At 37.3% G+C, this 20,170-nt stretch overlaps 1 protein-coding gene across 4 annotated transcripts in view; it reads left to right on the top strand.

Moving 5' to 3' along the window:
• The window catches only part of ITGBL1 (integrin subunit beta like 1), a 1,366,350-nt gene that overhangs the window by 329,683 nt on the left and 1,016,497 nt on the right, over nucleotides 1-20,170 (top strand). The window lies entirely within an intron of this gene.

The following is a 20,170-nucleotide window of genomic DNA, read 5'->3' as shown; positions in this document are numbered from 1 at the left end:
TTAATATACCACAATTTATGTATTCTTTCTACCCTAGGCATTTTTGTTATTTATTTTGTTATCACAAATAATGCTTCTGTGAAATTCTTCTAGTACTATATGTTTCCTCTTGAAATGAGAGTTTCTCCAAGGAATATGCCAGTAGAATAGCTGGGCTGTAGGGACTATGCATCCTTAATCCTACATAGTAATGCCAAATCGTTTTCCCTATGTGGCTGTACCAGTTTACATGCCTACCAATAGTGATGATGATGATATTAATAATATGAATAATAAGCTAACCTTATTGTATACTTATGTCAGTCCCTGACTCTTCTAAGTACTTCTTTGTATTAATTTACTTAATCCTCACAGCAATCCAATAAAGAATGTACTAATGTTATCCCTAATTTTGCAATTGGGAAAACAGGCTTATAGAGGCTAAATGGCTTGTCCAAGGCATTCTGCTAGTAAATGGAAGAGCCAGAATTTGAAACCAGGAATCTGTGCCCTTAACAATTTTGCTTCACATCCTAGTGAACCCTTGGTATCCAGACTACTTAAATTTTTCCTGACTTGTAGGTTTAGATGGTATCTCTTTGTGGTTTTAATGTATATTCCCTGATTAATAATGACAATGAGCATTTAAAAATATATTTATCGACAGTCCTGTTTTCTCTTCTTCAAAATGCCTGTTCATGGCTTTTGCCCATTTTTTAATTATATTGTTTGTCTTTTTCTTATTGATTCTTAAAAGCTTTTCATATTTTGTGGATCCTGATCCTTTGTTAGTTATATGTATTACAAATAACTTCTCCCAGTTTGTAGCTTGTATTTTTACCTTTTTGTGTTATACAAGTGAAATTTTAAATCAGAGATTTACTATCAGAGTTTTCATTCTTTTCCTTTATGGTTTGTATATTTTGTATTTGTTTAACAATCCTCTTCTACTTCCAAGCTTATAAAGATACTTGCCTATATTTTTCTTCTAAACCTTTTAAGTTGTGCTTTTCACATTTAAATCCTTAATCCCCCTGGGACTGGTTACTGTGTACCGTGTAAGTTAAGATCTAATTTTACTTTTTAAAATAGGGATAACCAGTTGTGCCAGCACCAGTTAAAGTCATGTTTCTCACCCTCTTACTAGCTTGCCACCCTCTCACCTTTCCAACCTCGAACTTCTCTAGAAGGCATATTTTGTCTATGAAGTGTTTCTCAATTAATTGTAAACAAAAAGATAATTTTTCCCTTAATATGAAACTCTGGTCACTATATTTGCTTTCACAAGCTCTCTATCAATCACTCTCTTTCATTTTTTATTTATCTCTAGGAAATCTCAGCCACTTAAAAAGGGTGTGTGTGTGTGTGTGTGTGTTGCAGGCTCAAGGTATCAGATGATATTTGAGATACACCTTAGAAAAACATGTTCCTGAAATCGGAGATGGATTGGGAAGCATTGAGGTAGGGAAGTAATGCAAGCTAAGCGTGGGAACATAGATTGGAGGAGCTAAGTTATGAAGGGAGGGTTAAAGAGTCTGTACTTTTCAATTAGCAGTGGAGATATCATTGAAACATTTTTACAGAGGAAAGTAATGTCCATCAAAATGCTGTTGTGGAAGGTTAATGTGTCTTCATAATAGAAGAAGGGTTAAGGGATTGAAGGGGGAAGTGGGAAGGAGTTCATCAAGAAGGTAATCATTTTACTTCACTCATGAGGTAACAGATCCTAAACTAGGGTGCTGGCAGTGTAGAGAAAAAAGGGGGTTGGGTTTGAGAGAAGTTGATGATGAGAACTTGACACAATTTGTTGAGTGCCCTATGCATGAAGTGGGAACCATAAGGACCACAAAATCCTGTCTCCACAAACACTGGTCCCCTGCTTCGACCATTTGTCTTTTTGTTTTTTTAATGAGCTTTTATCAGCCTTACATGTCATCATTAGGTGGTTATCCCCTTAAAGGCAAGGTCTTGAAAGTGAACCCCACATTCTGTGCTTTTACAAACTAAGCCACCAATCACCTACCAATTTCTAAAAGCAGGCAAAAAATGATAGAAATTCAGAATTCTATGCCAATCTGAGATTAGGGCTATTGTTCTTTTATTAGGTTTTTCTTTCTTCAACACTGTTTTGTAAACTTAACAAGATTTTCTTTAATTGTGGTAAAATATACATAACATAAAATTTACCATTTTTTCTGGGCCGGCCCCGTGGCTTAGCGGTTAAGTGTGCGCACTCCGCTGCTGGCGGCCCGGGTTCGGATCCCGGGCGCGCACCGACACACTGCTTCTCTGGCCATGCTGAGGCTGCGTCCCACATACAGCAACTAGAAGGATATGCAGCTATGACATTCAACTATCTGCTGGGGCTTTGGGGGGAAAATAAATAAATAAATAAAATCTTTAAAAAAAAAAAATTTACCATTTTAACCATATTTAGTGTATATAGTTCAGTGGCATTAAGTGCATTCATATTATTGTACAACCATCACCACTCTAGAACTTTTTTATCATCCCAAACTGAAACTCTGTTCCCATCGAACACTAATACCCCCTTCCCCACCTCTTCATAGCCCCTGGCAATCACCGTTCTATTTTCTGTCTCTACGAATTTGACTACTCTATGTACCTTATGTAAGTGGAATCATGCAGTATTTGTCCTTTTGTGACTGGCTTATTTCACTTAGCATAATGTCTTTAAGATTTATCCATGTTGTAGCATGTGTCAGAATTTCCTTCCTTTTTAAGGCTAATATTCCATTGTATGAGCATACCATATTTTGTTTATCCATTCATCTGTCGATGGTCACTTGGATTGTTTCTACATTTTGGCTATTGTGAGTAATGCTGCTGCGAACATGTGTGTATAAATACCTTTTTGAGTCCCTGCTTTCAATTCTTTTGGGTATATACACAGAAATGGAATTTCTGGATCATCTAGTAATTCTGTGTTTAATTTTTTGAAGAACTACCGTACTGTTTTCCACAACAGCTTGCACCATTTTACATTTCTATCTGCAATGCACAGGGTTCCAATTTCTCCACATTTTTCCTAACACTTGTTATTTTCCGGTTGTTGTTGTTTTATAATAGCTATCCTAATGGATATGAAGTGGTATCTCATTGTGGAACAGGCTTTATTTAGATAGTTATTGAGAAAGCATTCAGCTACTTCCCAATACTTGCCTTGCCTTTATCTGTTTTACTGTGTAACCAGTTCACTGCATAAATGGAACTTTTTTCATACAAATAGAAGCGACTTTCTTACAAATGAGTTTCTAACACCCATTCTCTCAACTTATCCTTTCCTCCTCTGCATAAAATCAGGCATAAATTCTCACAGTCTATACAGCTGCTACCAGGTAATAAGCAAGCAGTATTCTATTTGGATTGAGTTCATTGTAATGTCAAAACTGGTAAAACCTCCCCTGAACTCGGTTCCACCTCAGAGTGAGAAATTTTTATAGGGAAGATGAGAGTGTTGCTTTCTTCTTTCTTGCTTTAAATCCTCTCCCACTTCTTACCTGCTGTCTGCGGTCTCTCCAAAGTTGCAGTTTGGCGTAAAGACGAGAGGTTCATGGCAGAAAGAACTAGGTTGACCTGAGCAGGTGTAATCTGGCATTCATTCTTTTCAGGCATGGCAAATGTCCGGCACTGGCTGGTGTCTTCTGGGACAGTTTTGTGGATTTGGGGGAATTCCTTGTCTGCAGAACCCTTAATGCCTGCTCTGTCTTTTCCAGTTGCCTTCAGCCTCCTGACTCCCATCCCTTCAAATGTTCCTGTTGGGAGAGTCTCTCATAATGACCCAGCCTGGGTATCTTCTGCACAATCCACATCTGGGCCACAAAAAATAGTTTTTATAAATCCTTGCCTTACCAAACTCTTCTCTTCTTGCTGTGTCACCAAAAGGCTTCCTGATCCTTCTCACGGTGTCCCTCAAAACCCAGGAGATACGTGGAAAACCAAGTGATGCTCATGAAGTCCCTTTCACTAAACTTAAAGTGTTCAACCTCAAATTCTTAGCTTAAGAATTGAACCTCTTCTGATGAATTTTTAACTTTTTTCATATTTTCTTGAGGTGGGAGATGAGCAATTTCTGGTTTCACAGTTTCTTAGCATGTCCTGCTAGGTAGCCTAGTCTAACATCTTGAGGGTATGTGAGTACTTAGCACCTATTTAGTTTTATTGCTGAATCCCTGACTGCCTGAAAAGTAGCAGTTAACATCTTTATCTGATTAGATGGTAAAGTAGCTGGGGATGAAGCATACCTTTGCTTTAAGAATTAGCTCCCTATTCATCCAATCAAATCCAGTCAGATCATATTATCTATTCACTTTCCTGGTTTTCATTGGTAAACCTCATAAGCTTAATATTATCCATTACTTTCTTTAAAAATAAATTGTATTTTGGCATGTACCATCATTTGGATAATAAATTTCATACTTTCCTAACTTCCTTTAATTGATCTAAATTACCTGTTTCAGTTTTGATTTGATCTTGAATTCCCACTGCCTTGCTGAGTTTCTGGCACATGTAAAGGCCCAACAACTGGATGAATGGATGAGTGAATGAATGAGTGGATAGTCATCCTACATTTTGTAATTTCAGGAATAAATCCGTCTTATTAATACTTTCATTTTAAGATTTAGATTTTATTTCTTTTAAACCTTCATCAGAAAAGCTATGTTGAGAGCCAGCCCTGATGGCCTAGTGGTTAAAGTTCCGCACTCTCCGCTTTGGCGGCCTGGTTTGCTTCCTGGTTCCAGAACCACACCACCCGCCTGTCAGTTGCCATGCTGTGGCGGTGGCTCACACAGAAGAACTAGAAGGACTTACAACTAGATATACAACCATGCTTGGGGCTTTGGGGAGAAGGAAAAAAAAATGACCTGCCAGCATTTGCAGAATCCATACTCTGTTAAATAGCATGGCTGGTGATCTCTGCAGATGCAGAATCACTGTAGTTGCTGTGAGAGCAAAGAGAAACAAGAGGGCTCCCAGGGACTCACCCACAGAATTATCTTGCTTGTCAAGCACACTTCTTTTCAGTCAAGTAAATGTCTTTCCTATTTACCTTCATTTGCTCTGAGTAGCACCTGAGCTGTTCAAGGCTAACAGTATCACCTATTGATAGGTATTGACAGGTAATAGGAAAAGGTCCACCTCAGGCTATTCCTGATTTCCTCTTTCTCAAAAGTTTATGCACACGTTGTTCTGCTCTCTCTTGCCTGGTGTCACTCATTATTCATGGCTCAGCTAAGTCTACTTCACACAACCTCTTACTCCAATGTATCCATCTAGCTGCTTTGTCTTCTCCTCTGACTTCACGAAAATCATACTCTTGGATAAAAATTCTAACCATTGTTGATAACTTTAAGTATAAAGCTAGTGATGCATCTATCTGAAAGGAGGAGGAGGTCGTATATTTTGAAATGAAATAATTTATAACAAAGAACTAGGGATATTAACATTGAAAACTCGTGAGGATACTTAGAGGTCCTCTTTAGAAGTTTTTTAAGTTTTTAATCTATTCCTTCATTTAATAATTAAACCAAGTTTTCCTTAAATATCATTATTCAAGGAAAATAAAATGATGGTATTTCATATTTATTTTCTTTATGTTGGGTATATGCCAGTATTTTCCTACTATTTTCATTGCAAATGTAGAGTCTGTCAGTAATGATGTTTATTAAATAGATCTTAATGGTATAATCTGAGACCCTAACAGTCATTTCTTATTCTTTTGTAGAAAGATATATTCTGATTTCCAGATTACCAATTTAAAAAGTTGTGGAATGAGGGGCCTGCCCGGTGGTGCAAGCAGTTAAGTGTGTGCGCTCTGCTGCAGTGGCTCGGGGTTTGCCAGTTCGGATCCTGGGCGTGCACCGACGCACCGCTTGTTAAGCCATGCTGTGGTGGCGTCCCATATAAAGTAGAGGAACATGGGCACTGATGTTAGCCCAGGGCCAGTCTTCCTCAGCGAAAAAGAGGAGGATTAGCATCAGATGTTAGCTCAGGGCTGGTCTTCCTCAGACACACACAAAAAAAGTTGAGGAATGAAACAGCATTGTCCAGTAGAAATCTGATATGAGCCGTATATGCAATTTTAAGTTCCTTAGTAGCCACATTAAGAAGGTAAGAACAAGTGAAATTCAGTTTTACTAATTCATTTTATTTAACCCAGTATATCCAAAACGTTAGCATTTCAACATGAAACAATATAAAAAAATTATTACTATGATACCAGAAACAACATACACACACTTCTGACTGTGTGTGTAACAATAAAACAGTAATATCTTAAGCAATGGAACACTTCAAGTAAAATATAGTCCTACCAAAATAATGAAGTTGTGTTTAACAGGAAAAATATATTACACTGCTTCTGTATTTGAGTTTAAATGGAAATTAATTAAAACTAAATAAAATAGAAAATTTAGTTTCTCAGTTGCAGTAGTCACATTTCAAGTTCTCAATAGCCATGTGTGGCTAGGGCTTATTGGGTTAGACGGCTCACAAATAAAACCTTTTGTAAACGAGAGAGTGCTTATAGAAGAACAAAACACATATTGGTTTTTTAAGTGCTCCCCCATGCGTCAACCACGGTTTTGGTTTTTATCATTTAAAATTAGGTATAGATGAATTAAATTGATTTTTAAACAGAAGATGAATTTATCTTCTAGTTGACAAACATTTTACATTTAGAAACTTAACAAAATTTGGAACTATTTTTAAAAAGTGGAATGATTCCCTGCCTGTAGCAAATAATTAAAGTATTGAAACAAAACAAAAGATTTGCTGTGTTCTGTATGTATTGAGCTCACTCTGTTTTCTTCATGCACCCCAGCACCTTCGTAGTGTGGAACACGCTGGATGAATAGCACTTTTTTATTTCTATGACTATACTCTATTCCTGTGAAGTAATTTTTTTTAACCTTGAAAGAGGCTCTTCAATTTTACTTTGAACAACTCAAATAGTTTTCCATTTCTTGCAATGTAATTTGTCTGCTGGCATTTAGTATATTGTTTCTTGTTAGCATTTTACATACTAGATTTTCATTTTGTGTAGTCACGTTGTTTGAACATTTGCAAGCGGAGCCAACTAACTCCTATTGGCCTGTTTCTTTGTGTGGCATGATTTCTTCTATCCACCTGCTCACAGCAGGTTGTCTACAGGCCTGAAGAGTAGCTAAATACTTTTGAAAATATCTTGAGATCCTGCTAAGGTCTAACAATTTCTCCATTTGTGTGATGTGAAGCTATTCATGGTGTACCTTTGAAGGCTTTTTTCTTTTTATTTCTCATATTCTTGCTTAAATATTTTCAAGAAAAGATAAATTTATTATAAATAACAGTACAAAGCTGACTGCAGCACTATTGCATTCTACATTGAATAGGTCATTGATATTCAACTAAGTGGAACTAATTTTCTATGTTAAAGCAGACAAATTTGGAATAGTGTCACATGAATCTCGTATTATTTACTACAGAATACCAGATTAAATGGATTACTTGTGAATTGATTGCAGTGTTAAATAGATTATATAACATGATAACTTAAAATGCTCAGTGGGCCTGTGAAATATAGAATATTATACAAGCACATGAATATGATAGATGTTATTGTGTTTGCAGATTGTATGATTATTGGTGATATATTTGCAAATCCTTGTCCACACAGAATTTGAGTACGTTTTTAAATTTAACCTTAATTTTCTGTTGTTGAAGAAAATGAATTGATTTTCATACTATTTGGCAAAGAGAAGTTAAAAATAAGTTATTTTCTTTTTTTAGTTTTTTAGATTAAAATTACTCCCACAACTTCTGAGAACAAGCTTTAATTTTAATCCTAATAAATGTGTATAGATGCTAAAATAAATATTTTAATAAAAAATTAAATGAAGTGGCTTACATTTTTGCTTATACTTTGCTAGTATAAGAAAAAAGTAGGGGGCTGGCCCCGTGGTGTAGCAGTTAAGTGCGCGCGCTCCACTACTGGCAGCCCAGGTTCGGATCCCGGGCGCGCACCGACGCACCGCTTGTCCAGCCATGCTGAGGCCGCGCCCCACATACAGCAACTAAAAGGATATGCAACTATGACATACAACTATCTACTGGGGCTTTGGGGAAAAAAAAAAAAGGAGGAGGATTGGCAATAGATGTTAGCTCAGAGCCGGTCTTCCTCAGCAAAAAGAGGAGGATTAGCAGGATGTGAGCTCAGGGCTGATCTTCCTCACAAAAAAAAAAAGAAAGAAAGAAAAAAGTGGATTTGGAAGTAATCATCTTATGTTTTTGTCCCAAAATAAATGTTTTCCATGTTTTTAGATGTTACTTCCCACCGCCACCCCGTTAGAAGTAATTAGCCGTTATTCGTACTATATAGAGTCATCAAATGTAATATGAAACCATGTATCTACGATGTATAGGATATATAAATATATAACTTAGCATAAGTAGAGGTTGGTATTTTTTCCTAAAGAAGTAGGAAATGAAAGAGTAATTATTAACCATCTCCTTATCACATTCCTGAAAACATCAATTACAGTTACACATCTTAGAAACAAGCCCAACAGTAGAACAGAAATAACTCCTTTCACCATGCTTCAAAAAATTTAATCACAATTTAGCAGCTGGGATGTATTTACAACTATAATTTAAAATATGAATTTTGATGCAAGTCTACCTGCTTTGGTTATGTAGTCCTAGAAGCTTAGCAGTTTCCTGTCTCTCGTGGCATTTGTTTTGTGATTTGGAGTTGCTTTTGAAATGTTAGCATAATGGGGAAATATCTTTCTGAAACCACCCCCACGACCCCCCACACACACGCATACTTTTTCCTCCTCTACTCTCTGTTAACTAGAAAATCGTATTTTAGTAACTGCCAAAAGAAGAGAATTTTGAGTAGTATAAACACTGATTGTAGCAGACGTGGAAAATAATACAAACAGCTGCACTGGAGACCGATAAGACAAATCCCGTAGTAATGGCCTTTAGAACATATTATCACGTTGGAAATCAGTGAGAGGAAAAAGAAAACTATTACTGTTTCTTCCTCTTACTGTTCAGTGAGATTACTGTTAAAGGTGAAATTGCCTTTGGTTTTATTATCCTAGGAAGATATTTTTGGAACATTTGATTTATTATTCTGTGAGTGTTTTTGCTTTTTTTGAGTAAGCATCCTTGCTAATTTTGTGTGAATTTGATTCTAACAAATGTTGAAATCATTTTGTTAACAAAGTCTTACTGCTTAAATATTTTGTGCTTTTTTTAAAGAAAAAAAGGAGTAGAATTTGTAAATGTTGGAGCAGACTATGAAAATAATAAAAGAAGGAAATTTTTATCTAGCAATGAAGTGCCACTTAAAGAGGAAAAGGGGTAAAATATTTGGAGGAAGTATTTTAATAAGGAGGGAATGTGTTTCATGAAAATACAAATCTTAATTTTTACTTTATTTTACTTTTTGTTATTAGTTTATCAAGCGGTCAGTTCATGTTTGTTTTGTATGCCTCAGACTCATTGTAGGCATCCAGTACTTTGTTCTTCGTGGATTCTAAAACTTAATTGTCTTAATCTTAGACTGTGGGAAAAGTGTTTATTCCAGTTTCCTGTATAAATTCCAATTTTGAGTGAAATTCTGTTTCTCTGTTTTTCATTACATCAATCCTTATTGCTGAGATATATCAGGTTTGGGCACTTCTTTCTTTCCTTTTCTTTCTATGCAAGTATATAGATTGTGGTAATGTAGTGGGGAAAAAAAGGCTGATAGTTATTATATATGTAATCATAACCTGCTTTAAATTGAATGCAAAGTTAGGAAGTTAAGGGCAACCTATTGGTACTTATATCTGTGGTTTACAGATTCATCAATATAATTTAATTGTGTTTTGAATGTGAAATTATAAATTTTTAAACTTATTTCCATTTTACATATTGCAGAAATACTTCACTTTGCCTGGGAATCAGCCTAACCCTTGTAGGGAAAGGAAAAGGGGCTATTATATTTTTTTAGTGTCTCTTAACATAGAAAGTAATGCCCAATATGAGAGTATTCTAGACTCTGGAGATACAGCATTGACCAAGACTTACATTACAACAGGGGGATGTAGAGGCCAGCCCCATGGCATAGTGGTTAAGTTCGGTGTGCTCCGCTTCAGTGGCCCAGGTTCATGGGTTTGGATCCTGGGAGAGGACCTACACCACTCGTCAGCCATGCTGAGACGGCGACCCACATACAAATAGAGGAAGATTGGCACAGATGTTAGCTCAGGGCTAATCTTCCTCAAGCAAAATAAATAAATAAATAAAACTCAAGAATTTTAAAAAACCAGGAGGATGTAGATACCAAACATGTAAACACATAAATAAGATAATTTGAGTACTAAGAAGGTCAATGAAGGGCCGGCCCCGTGGCTTGGCGGTTGGGTGCGCGCGCTCGGCTGCTGGCGGCCCGGGTTCGGATCCCGGGCGCGCACTGACGCACCGCTTCTCCGGCCATGCTGAGGCCGCGTCCCACATACAGCAACTAGAAGGATGTGCAGCTATGACATACAACTATCTACTGGGGCTTTGGAGGGAAAATAAATAAATAAATCTTTAAAAAAAAAAAAAAAAAAAAGAAGGTCAATGAAGACTTTAAAACAGGATAGTTCATAGGAAGTAGCTTTACCTAGGGTGGTTAGGAAGTCATCTCTGAATTGCGTTGAGACCTATGAGGAGAAAGGGGCAGCCATACAAAAATCTGGGGGAAGAAAGTCCCAAGTAGAAGGAATGGCAAGTGCAAAGGCCCTGAGACAGGAACAAGCTTGGTTTGTGTTGAGGCCAGAGGGAAGGCCAATGTCTTGAGTATAGTTTTTTGTTGTTAGTGCTGTTGAGTCAATCCTCCTAGTGACCCTCTGTGCAGCAGAGCGGAGTCCTGCCCCAGTCTTTTTGCACCCTCCTCTCATCTTCTGGCACTGTATCAGACAATGCTCCGCTGCTGTTCATAGTGTTTTCATAGCCAATTTTTTGAAAGTGGGTGGTCAGGTCCTTCTTCCTAGTCAGTCTTAGTCTGGAAACTGCACTGAAACCTGTCCACCATGGGTGACCCTGCTGATATTTGAAATATTGGTGGCGTAGCTTTCAGCATCACAGCAACACATAGACGCCATAGTATGACAAGAGCAGACGGGTAGTGTGGTTCCCTGACTGGGAAACGAACCTATGCTGTGGCAGTGAAAGCGCCAAATCTTAACCATTAGACCACCAGGGCTGACTTGAGTATAGTTAGGAGAGTGTAAAAGATAGGCAGGGCCCAGATCATTTAGGGTCTTTGTAGGCCAAAGAGTTTGGTTTTTTTATTTAATTCCTATTGTGAAGCTTTTGAAGAGTTTGAATAGAAGAGTGATATGTGATTTAAAATCAGTACTGTGAGGAGGATGGACCACAGGGGACCAGTGGTGGAGCAGGGAAATGCTTTATGTGATCATTGCAATCATCCAGGTGAGAGGTGCTGATGACTTAGACGAGGATCTGGCCAAATCTAGCCCACTGCCTGGTTGTTACATTTTTGAAAGATTGAAAAAAAATTAAAAGAAAAATAATGTTTCCTGACACATGAAAAGTATATGAGATTCACATTTCGGTGTCCATAAATACTGTTTTACCGGAACATAGCCATATTCATTAGTTTTGATCTGTCGGTGGCTGCTTTTGAAATTCTTGTTGTAAGTAGAAGCTTGGTGTCCCAATTTTCTCTATCACACAGCAGTTCAGTGGCTTAGTAGTGGTAAAGTTTATTGTGATTTTTTTGAGCTCAAGACGAAGATTGAAGTTTTTCTGAACAAGAAGAACCAACTTTAACTACTATTATCGAACGTCCAATGGCTTTGAAAAATTAGCTTATGCTGCAGACTTGAAAATGTTTCTTAATGAATTCAACCTAAAATTACAAGACAAAACAGCACTTCAGTGCAAAACTTAAACTGTGGTAAAGTCGTTTTGATGACACTGAACATTTGAATCACAAGTAATGTCAAGCTGCTTTTTACAGTTCCCCGGGCGGTCAACAGATTAAAACAAGGAGCGAACGTCAGTTTCAGCAGCATTTTTCACCCCTCAATGCAAGAGCAAAGGAAATTTCTATATTTTAAAATCCATTTAACTGTACAATTGAGGATCTTCCACCTAACCTTCAATTGGAAGTTATTAAATTGTACTGGTAGGCTAAAGGCAAATATCAAGAGAAGAATCTAACAAAATTCTATAAATGCCTTCCAAGCAATGAATATGCCCAAGTATAATCATATGCCTGATTGATTGTCAGGCAACCAAAGTCACCAACATGTGATCACCAACGTATGATCAAACGTTAGTATTTGACAGTACCTGTCTGTGGAAAAAGACGTTTTCAAAGATGAAATACATAGAACCTCCTTACAGATCAGCATTAACAGATGCATATTTGCAATTGATTTGGATGATAAGGAACACTAACTTTGAGCACCAATTAAATAAAAGAATTCCATTCTCCTTATTAGTATTACAAAAAAAATTGTGCTTTGTTATTATATTTTGAATATTGTAAGAAAAAGGTTGTGAAAAGTTGTTTTCTCTCTTGTTATATAAGTAGCTACATAATATCCTCAGTTTTGCCTCTGGGTTCATAGAGCCTAAAATATTTACTAGATGGCCATTTACTAGATGGCCCTTTACAGAAAGAGTTGGCCAACCCTTTGCTTAGCCTAAGATGGTAGCAGTGGAGATGGTAAGAAGTGAACTAATTTGACATATATTTGGGAGGGAAGGCAGAAAAGACTGACAGATGGATTAGATACTGGGTGTGAAGGAAGTTAAAGAATTAAGAGTGAGCAATGGAGTGAATGATGGAAATATTTACTGAGATAGGAATGATAGGGGAGGAGCAGAATTTGGGGGGCAAATCAAGAATTCTGTTTGGACTCATAGGTTAGATATATACATTAGATATCAAAGTGTTGATGCCCAGTTAACAATTGACTATATGAGTCTTGAACTCAGAGGACAAATGGGAGTTGAAAACATAAATTTGATAGCCATAAGCATGTAGATTTTCTCTAAAAGCATGAATCTGCCACATAAAAAAGAATGAAATCAGACCCTTATCTTATGTTATTTTTTTTTTGTGAGGAAGATCAGCCCTGAGCTAACATCCATCCTAATCCTCCTCTTTTTGCTGAGGAACACTGGCTCTGAGCTAACATCTATTACCAATCCTCCTCCTTTTTTTTCCCCAAAGCCCCAGTAGATAGTTGTATGTCATAGTTGCACATCCTTCTAGTTGCTGTATGTGGGACGCGGCCTCAGCATGGCTGGAGAAGTGGTGCATCGGTGCGCACCTGGGATCTGAACCCGGGCTGCCAGTAGCGGAGCGCGCGCACTTAACCGCTAAGCCATGGGGCCAGCCCCCCTTATCTTATACCATATACAAAAATTAACTAAAAGTTGATTAAATACCTAAATGTAAGACCTTAAATTATAAAACTCCTAGAAGAAAATGTAGGCAAAAAGCTTTATGATGTTGGACTTAACAATGATTTCTTGGATATAACACCAAAATCCTAGGCAACAAAAGCAAACATAGACAAATGGGACTACATCAACGTTAAAACCTTTGTGCATCAAAGGACATAATCAACAGAGTGAAAAGACATCTTATGGAATGGGAGAAAAAATTTATAAATCATATATCTGATAAGGGGTTAATATCCAAAATATATAAAGAACTCCTACTACTTAACAACAAAAAAACTAACCTGATTAAAAAATGGATACAGGATTTGAACAGACTTTTCTCCAGTGATCATATACAAATGGCAACAAGCATATGAAAAGATACTCAACATCACTAATCATGAGAGAAGTGCAAATCAAAACCACACTGAGATATTACCTCACACCCGTTAGGATGGCTACTACCAAAAAGACAGAAAATAACAAGTGTTGGTGAGAACATGGAGAAATTGGAACCTTTGTGCACTGTTGGTAGAATTGTAAAATGGTGCAACGGGTATGGAAAACAGTATAACAGTTCCTCAAAAAATTAAAAATAGTACTATCATATGATCTAGCAATCCCACCTCTAGATATGTATGCAACAGAATTGAAAGCAAAGTCTTGAAGATGTATTTGCACGCCCATGTTCATTGCAGCATTATTCACAATAGCAAAGAGATGGAAGCAAGCAAAATATCTACCAATGGATGAATGGATAAACAAAATATGGTGTATACATACAATGGAATATTATTCAGCCTTAAAAAGGAAAGAAATCCTGTCACATGCTACAACATAGAGGAACCTTGAGGACATTATGCTAAGTGAAATAAGACAGACACAAAAAAGACAAATACTATATGAATCCACTTAAATGAGGTATCTAAAGAGTCAAATTCATAGAAACAGAAAGTAGAACGGTCGTTACCAGGGTCTGGGGGGAGGGAACAAAGGGGAGTTTTTGTTTAATGAGTATAGAGTTTCAGATCTGCAAAAACAAGTTGTTCTAGAGATCTGTTTCACGACAGTGTAAATATACTTAACACTACTGAACTCTGTGGTTAAAATGGTAAATTTTATGTCATGTTTTTTAGTACCAAAAACAAATTTTGTCAGTTGAAAATCATAAGGGCCAAAATAATTTTTAAAAAGAAATACAAAGTTGGAGGATTTATACAACCTGATTTCAAGACTAACTATGAAACAGCAGTATCAAGACAGTGTGGTATTGGCAGATGGACAGGCAGATCAGTAGAACAGAATAGAGTCTAGAAATAGATCCAGATCTAGATGGTCAGTTGATTTTTGGCAAAGGTGCTAAGAAATTCAATGGGAAATTCTCTTAAACATGTGGTACTGGAACAACTGAATGTCTATTTGGGGAAAAAAATTAACTCATTTATTAGATAGCAGGTTAGTGGTTGCCTGGAGGCAGGGACCAAGGTTGGACTGTGAAAGGACAGAAAGAACCTTTTGGAGGTGGTGGAAATGTTCTGTATCTTGGTTGTGGTGGTGGTTTTTTACAACTGTCATTGAATTCTATACGTTAAATGCAATGCAGTTTTTTGTACATAAATCATACTTCAATGAAGTTGATTTTTTTTAAGCGGGTGTCAGAGGATTGAGGGGAAGCATGGATCTGGATGAGATCACACAGAGGAAAAACGTAGATGGAAAAGAGAAGAGAGCTGAGGACTGGATCCTGGGGCAATCCAGTAGTTAGAAATTGAATGAAGAGGCGAAGCCAGCAAAAGAGGCTAAGACAGAGCTGCCAAGGAAGTAGGAGAAAAACCAGGAGGTGAGATATCGCTGAAGCCAGTTATAGTGTTGATGAGTAAGATGAGGACAAAACGGACTGATAGGCAAGATGGAAGGCAATAAGGCAACGTGGAAATTATAGGTGACCTTGACGAGCATGATTACAGACGATTAGTGGGGGCAAAAGCCAGGTGAGAGTGGATTCTAAGGAGAATGAAAAGTGACAAAATGGAGACCATGAAGATAACAGCTTTTCCAAGAGTCTTGCTTTAACGGAGAAAAAGAAATAGGATAGTAAGTAGTTTGAGGGACATGTCTATGGAAATTCTTTTATTCTTTGCATTTTATTTGTTGAAGAAACCGGATTATTTGTCCTGTAGAGTTTTTCATTGTCAGGGTTTAGCTGATTGCACCCCAATGGTGTAGTTTAACATGTTCTCTCTCCTCTGTTTTCTATAATCAGATTCAGGTGCCATTATCTTTGGCACGACTGAATCATAAATGATGTGGTATGCCTCCATAAGAGGCACATACTGTCTGGTCATCTCTCTGTTGATGCTCAAGCTTAGGTAGACAAATTCATTGAGGTTTACAAAATGCTGATGTTCTAATTTTGCCATTCTTTCTTCATTTATTACCTGGAATGATTCTTTAAAGAGAAACTCCACCTTAACTACTTCTTGGGTTACCCAGGAGTACAGTTTTCATAGGAAGTACAAGATAAATGCTTATTCCTTTCTTTTTACTTGTTGTTAGTGCTGCCGAGTGGATTCTGCCTCCCAGCCACCCCGTGTGCAGCAGAGCAAAACCCTGCCATCCTCTCACCTTCTGGTGCTATATTATCAGCCAGTGTTTCAGTGCTATTCACCAGGTTTTCATGGCCAGTTTTTTCAGAAGTAAGTGGCTAGGTCCTTCTTCTTAGTCTGTCTAGTCTGGAAGATCTGCTGAAACCTGCCCACCATGGGTGACTCTGCTAGTATTTGAAATACCTGTGGCATAGCTTTCAGCATCACAGCAGCACACAGCCATCATAGTATGGCACCCTACCGATGGGTGGTGTGGTTCCCTGACCTGGAAACAAACCCGGGCTGCGGTGGTGAGAGCACTGAATCTTAACCACTAAACCACCAGGGCTGGCTTCCTTTTACTAACTAGTTCTCAAAATAAAGAGTTGGTTCCCTATCAGTCTCCAAAAGTGGCTATTTTAGTGTATTATTTTGTTTTTGTTTTTTGGTATCCATTTTGAATTCAAAGGTTTAAATATACATAATATGCTTTAATTCATTGCAGTTATCATCCTTATTGATGGTCAAATTGTCCCATCTTTGGCCAGAAGAAGTTTCTTCAAGTTGGCTTCTGAGTCTTTTTGACATGACCCCAGTCTTTGATAGCTCCCTTACTTTCTGATATGACACGGTGTGGCAGCCTCATTTCTGCCCCAGACCCGGGATCACCCATTTTTCCAAGAAGCCTTGATTTCTTTGAGTGGGAAATGGTATTTGTAGACAACAGTTGGGGTGCTAGAGATGTTTGTTGCTAGTAGGCCTTTTCAGTGTTTCTGGGGAAGATTCAGAAACTGCCACCACTGCCATCTTCTCAGAATCCAGTAGCTATACTTTTCAATCAGAAGAGCTGTTATGATTGAATCTGTTGCTATATTATAGAGGTGATTAATTGTACTGATACTATACTGGTAAATATGGACTGGATCCTGTGGCTCTTCTTTTCTGCCACAGGCTTCCTAGGAAGGACAATTTAACCACCTCTGGGATGAGTCCTGGTTTGGTAGTAATGAGGATGCTTTAACTGAGTGTTTTCCTCACTGCTCTTAAAACCTCAGCGGCATAGAAGTCAGCGTGTTATTGGACTGCCTATCCACAATCTTAATCATTCTACACCACTTCTTTCCCTAATTTCTTGACAGTTACAACACTAATTTTCCCCAGCTAAAACTTCTGCTAGACAATTGAAGATGGAGAGATATGTAGGTCACTCTTATCTTTCGTAGTATGGAGGAACTTCAGAATTCTTGGTGAAGATTGATCTTATGTTTCCATTTCTGCTGCATTGACTTGTATATTGTTGGGATTAAAGAATAAGTACAAGAAATGGTCCTTGTCCTTAAAGAACACATCCTCTAATTGATGATCTAGTCTAAGACATTGGAGAGATATTCCATCCTGCACAATCAAAATGCTTGAGTTGGGATTCTTATTCTCCTACTGCAATGTAGGCAAATTACATTTTACATTCCTGTAACTTCAGTTTCTTCATAAGTAAAGTAAAATGTAGATTTTCAGTTCTGTTTGCCCTCTAAATTCTAAGTTTCTATTAATGAATCAGGCTTAGTTCTACTGTTGTGTTTGCTTAGCCCTTGAGTCCTCCTACCTGAGTGATTGCAGTAGCATTTTCCTTGGCCTCCCAGGCCAGTCCCTCTCCCGTTCCTGTATATCCTCAACCTTACCTCAGACCATCAATCTTTCTAAAACATAAACATGTTACTTCCCAGTTCTTAAGTATAAGAACTTGGTAAAGTATGAACTCCGTGCAAGATGTGACCTGGCTCTGTAATTCCTTCTCAGTTTCCTTTCTTCCCACTTCCCTCCATCAACCAAACCTATCTCTGGCCATGCTGAACTACTCACTATTCCTTAAATTCACCATGCTTTTTCTTAATCTGAAATTTGCATAAACGGTCCCATCAGATCAAAAGTTTCTCTTTTACTTCCCTTTTGGAGAATTTTTAATACCAAGCTCTAATGTTTATTTGCAAGTCTTCCTTAACTTTTGTGGGCATTTAGCTGATCTGGCCTCTTATCATTATCCGTAATACTTTGTACATTTTGTACTATGGATTTATCATATTGAATTATAATTTATTTTAGAATTCTATTCTTTCCTTTAGTCTCCTGGAGGGTGGATGTTAATTCAGCTAGCAGTGCTCAACACATAGTGAATGGATAGATGGACGGATGGTTAGACGGATGACTAAAGTAGAAGTGCCAGTATCACAACCTAGGATTCAAGACTCAATTCTAATTCCTTAGGACACTGAGGGAAAGAATCTATTTTATTCCATTCTGTGTTACTTCTCTTTTTGCCTTTATTAAGTTATACATGTCCATATAGAAGAATAGGAATAACAGATAAGCCAAAAAGAAAGGTCAACTCATATCTTCCACCAAGAAATAACAATTAACTGTTTGATGTGCATTATTTGTGTTAGAATTTTATATTTAACATACAGAATTTTTTAACAAGATTTATTCTGAACATATTGGGGGTTTTTTTGCACTTAGAAAAATACTATAAACATTTTTTCTTCTTTTTTTGTGAGGAAGATCAGCCCTGAGCTAACATCTGCCAATCCTCCTCTTTTTTGCTGAGGAAGACTGGCCCTGGGCTAACATCTGTGCCCATCGTCCTCCACTTTATATGGGACACTGCCACAGCATGGCCTCACAAGCTGTGTATCCGTGCGCCCCCAGGATCGGAACCCAGGCCGCCAGCAGCAGAAGTGCACGCACTTAACCGCTACGCCACAGCGCCAGCCCTATAAACATTTTTCATGTCTCTAAAATTTTTGAATGACTGCATGGATATACCATAATTTATTTAACCAGTTTCTTTTGTTCATCATTTAGATTGCTTGAAATTTTTAGATTCTATAAACTACACTGTGATAACATTTTTGTAGCTGCATTTTTTTTGCCTACGCATGACTTTTCTTTTAGGATAAATTCTTAGAAGTGAAATCAATGAATAGAAATACTGATTTTGAGTTTTCTACACTCTACCACACCACCTTGACTATGCCAGTCAGATTACCATCGTGTCAATCACTTGGCAGTATGTGCAGGTGGGGGTCAACACCTAGGTATCATTGTGCGTTAAACCGCTTTCCTTCTTACTGATCTCACCTCCCTCAATCAAGGAACCAGGGCTCAGCCTGAATTCTAGAGGTTTACTCTGGATTCTATGACTTTTGTTATCATAAAGGTCAGAATTGGTAAATCTCCACTTCTTTAAAAGTAATAGAGTAAGGATACATCTGTAGTAGGTCGTGACATGCAGTTGAGTGAAGGTCGTTAATACTCTCTCCAGGGCTACATCTGGGAACTTTAAAAAAATTCATAGCTACTTAGTTAGAACTACTTTATATGTTCGTGTAGTCTTTGAAGCCACTGGGTCCTCTCTGATTAGCACAGGAAAGGAAGAATTTTGAAGAACAAGTTAGGATAAATAGAGTAATTATACAGGTGAGAATTATCTGAAAAAAGTATAATTTGCTTCCAGTTTACTATTCAGTTATCCATTTTTAGTAAACTGAAATTCAAACAAGATATGCATAAATAATATCATATTCACTTTGAATTTGTTTTATTTACAAATGTATGTAATATATAACAGAGGTTATTTCTTTTTTTATTACACTCTGGACATAGAAGAATTGTATTGTTATTTTAAATAAATGTGAACTCAATTTTTTTAACAACTTTATTGAGATATAATTCATACACCATACAATTCACCCAAAGTGTACAATTCGGTGTTTTTTAGTCTCTTCACAGAGTTGTGCAATCATCACCACAATCAACTTGAGAACATTTTCACACCCCGAAAAAGAAACCTCATACTAGTTAGCAATCATTCCGTTTCCTCCCAACCCTTCTTCCCCAGGCAACACCAGTCAATCAACCAACCTTCCTTCCTTCCTTTCTTTTTAATAAAATGGGAACTTAATCTGTACTTTATAGCCTGATTTTTTAAAAATTTTGGTAGAAGCACGACCACTTCCAGAATTAGCATGGCATATAAACACTTAGACCAACTGATAAGTAAATAGTCATTTGACTGAAAATACAATTTTTTTTATAAACCACTTAACATATATTTATTTTTGTATATAGACTATTATCCAAGGAAA

Source organism: Ceratotherium simum, chromosome 10 (genome assembly GCF_057802395.1).
Source record: "Ceratotherium simum simum isolate JZ-2026a chromosome 10, ASM5780239v1, whole genome shotgun sequence".
Taxonomy (NCBI): Eukaryota; Metazoa; Chordata; class Mammalia; order Perissodactyla; family Rhinocerotidae; genus Ceratotherium; species Ceratotherium simum.
This window is presented reverse-complemented; position numbering and strand designations above follow the sequence as displayed.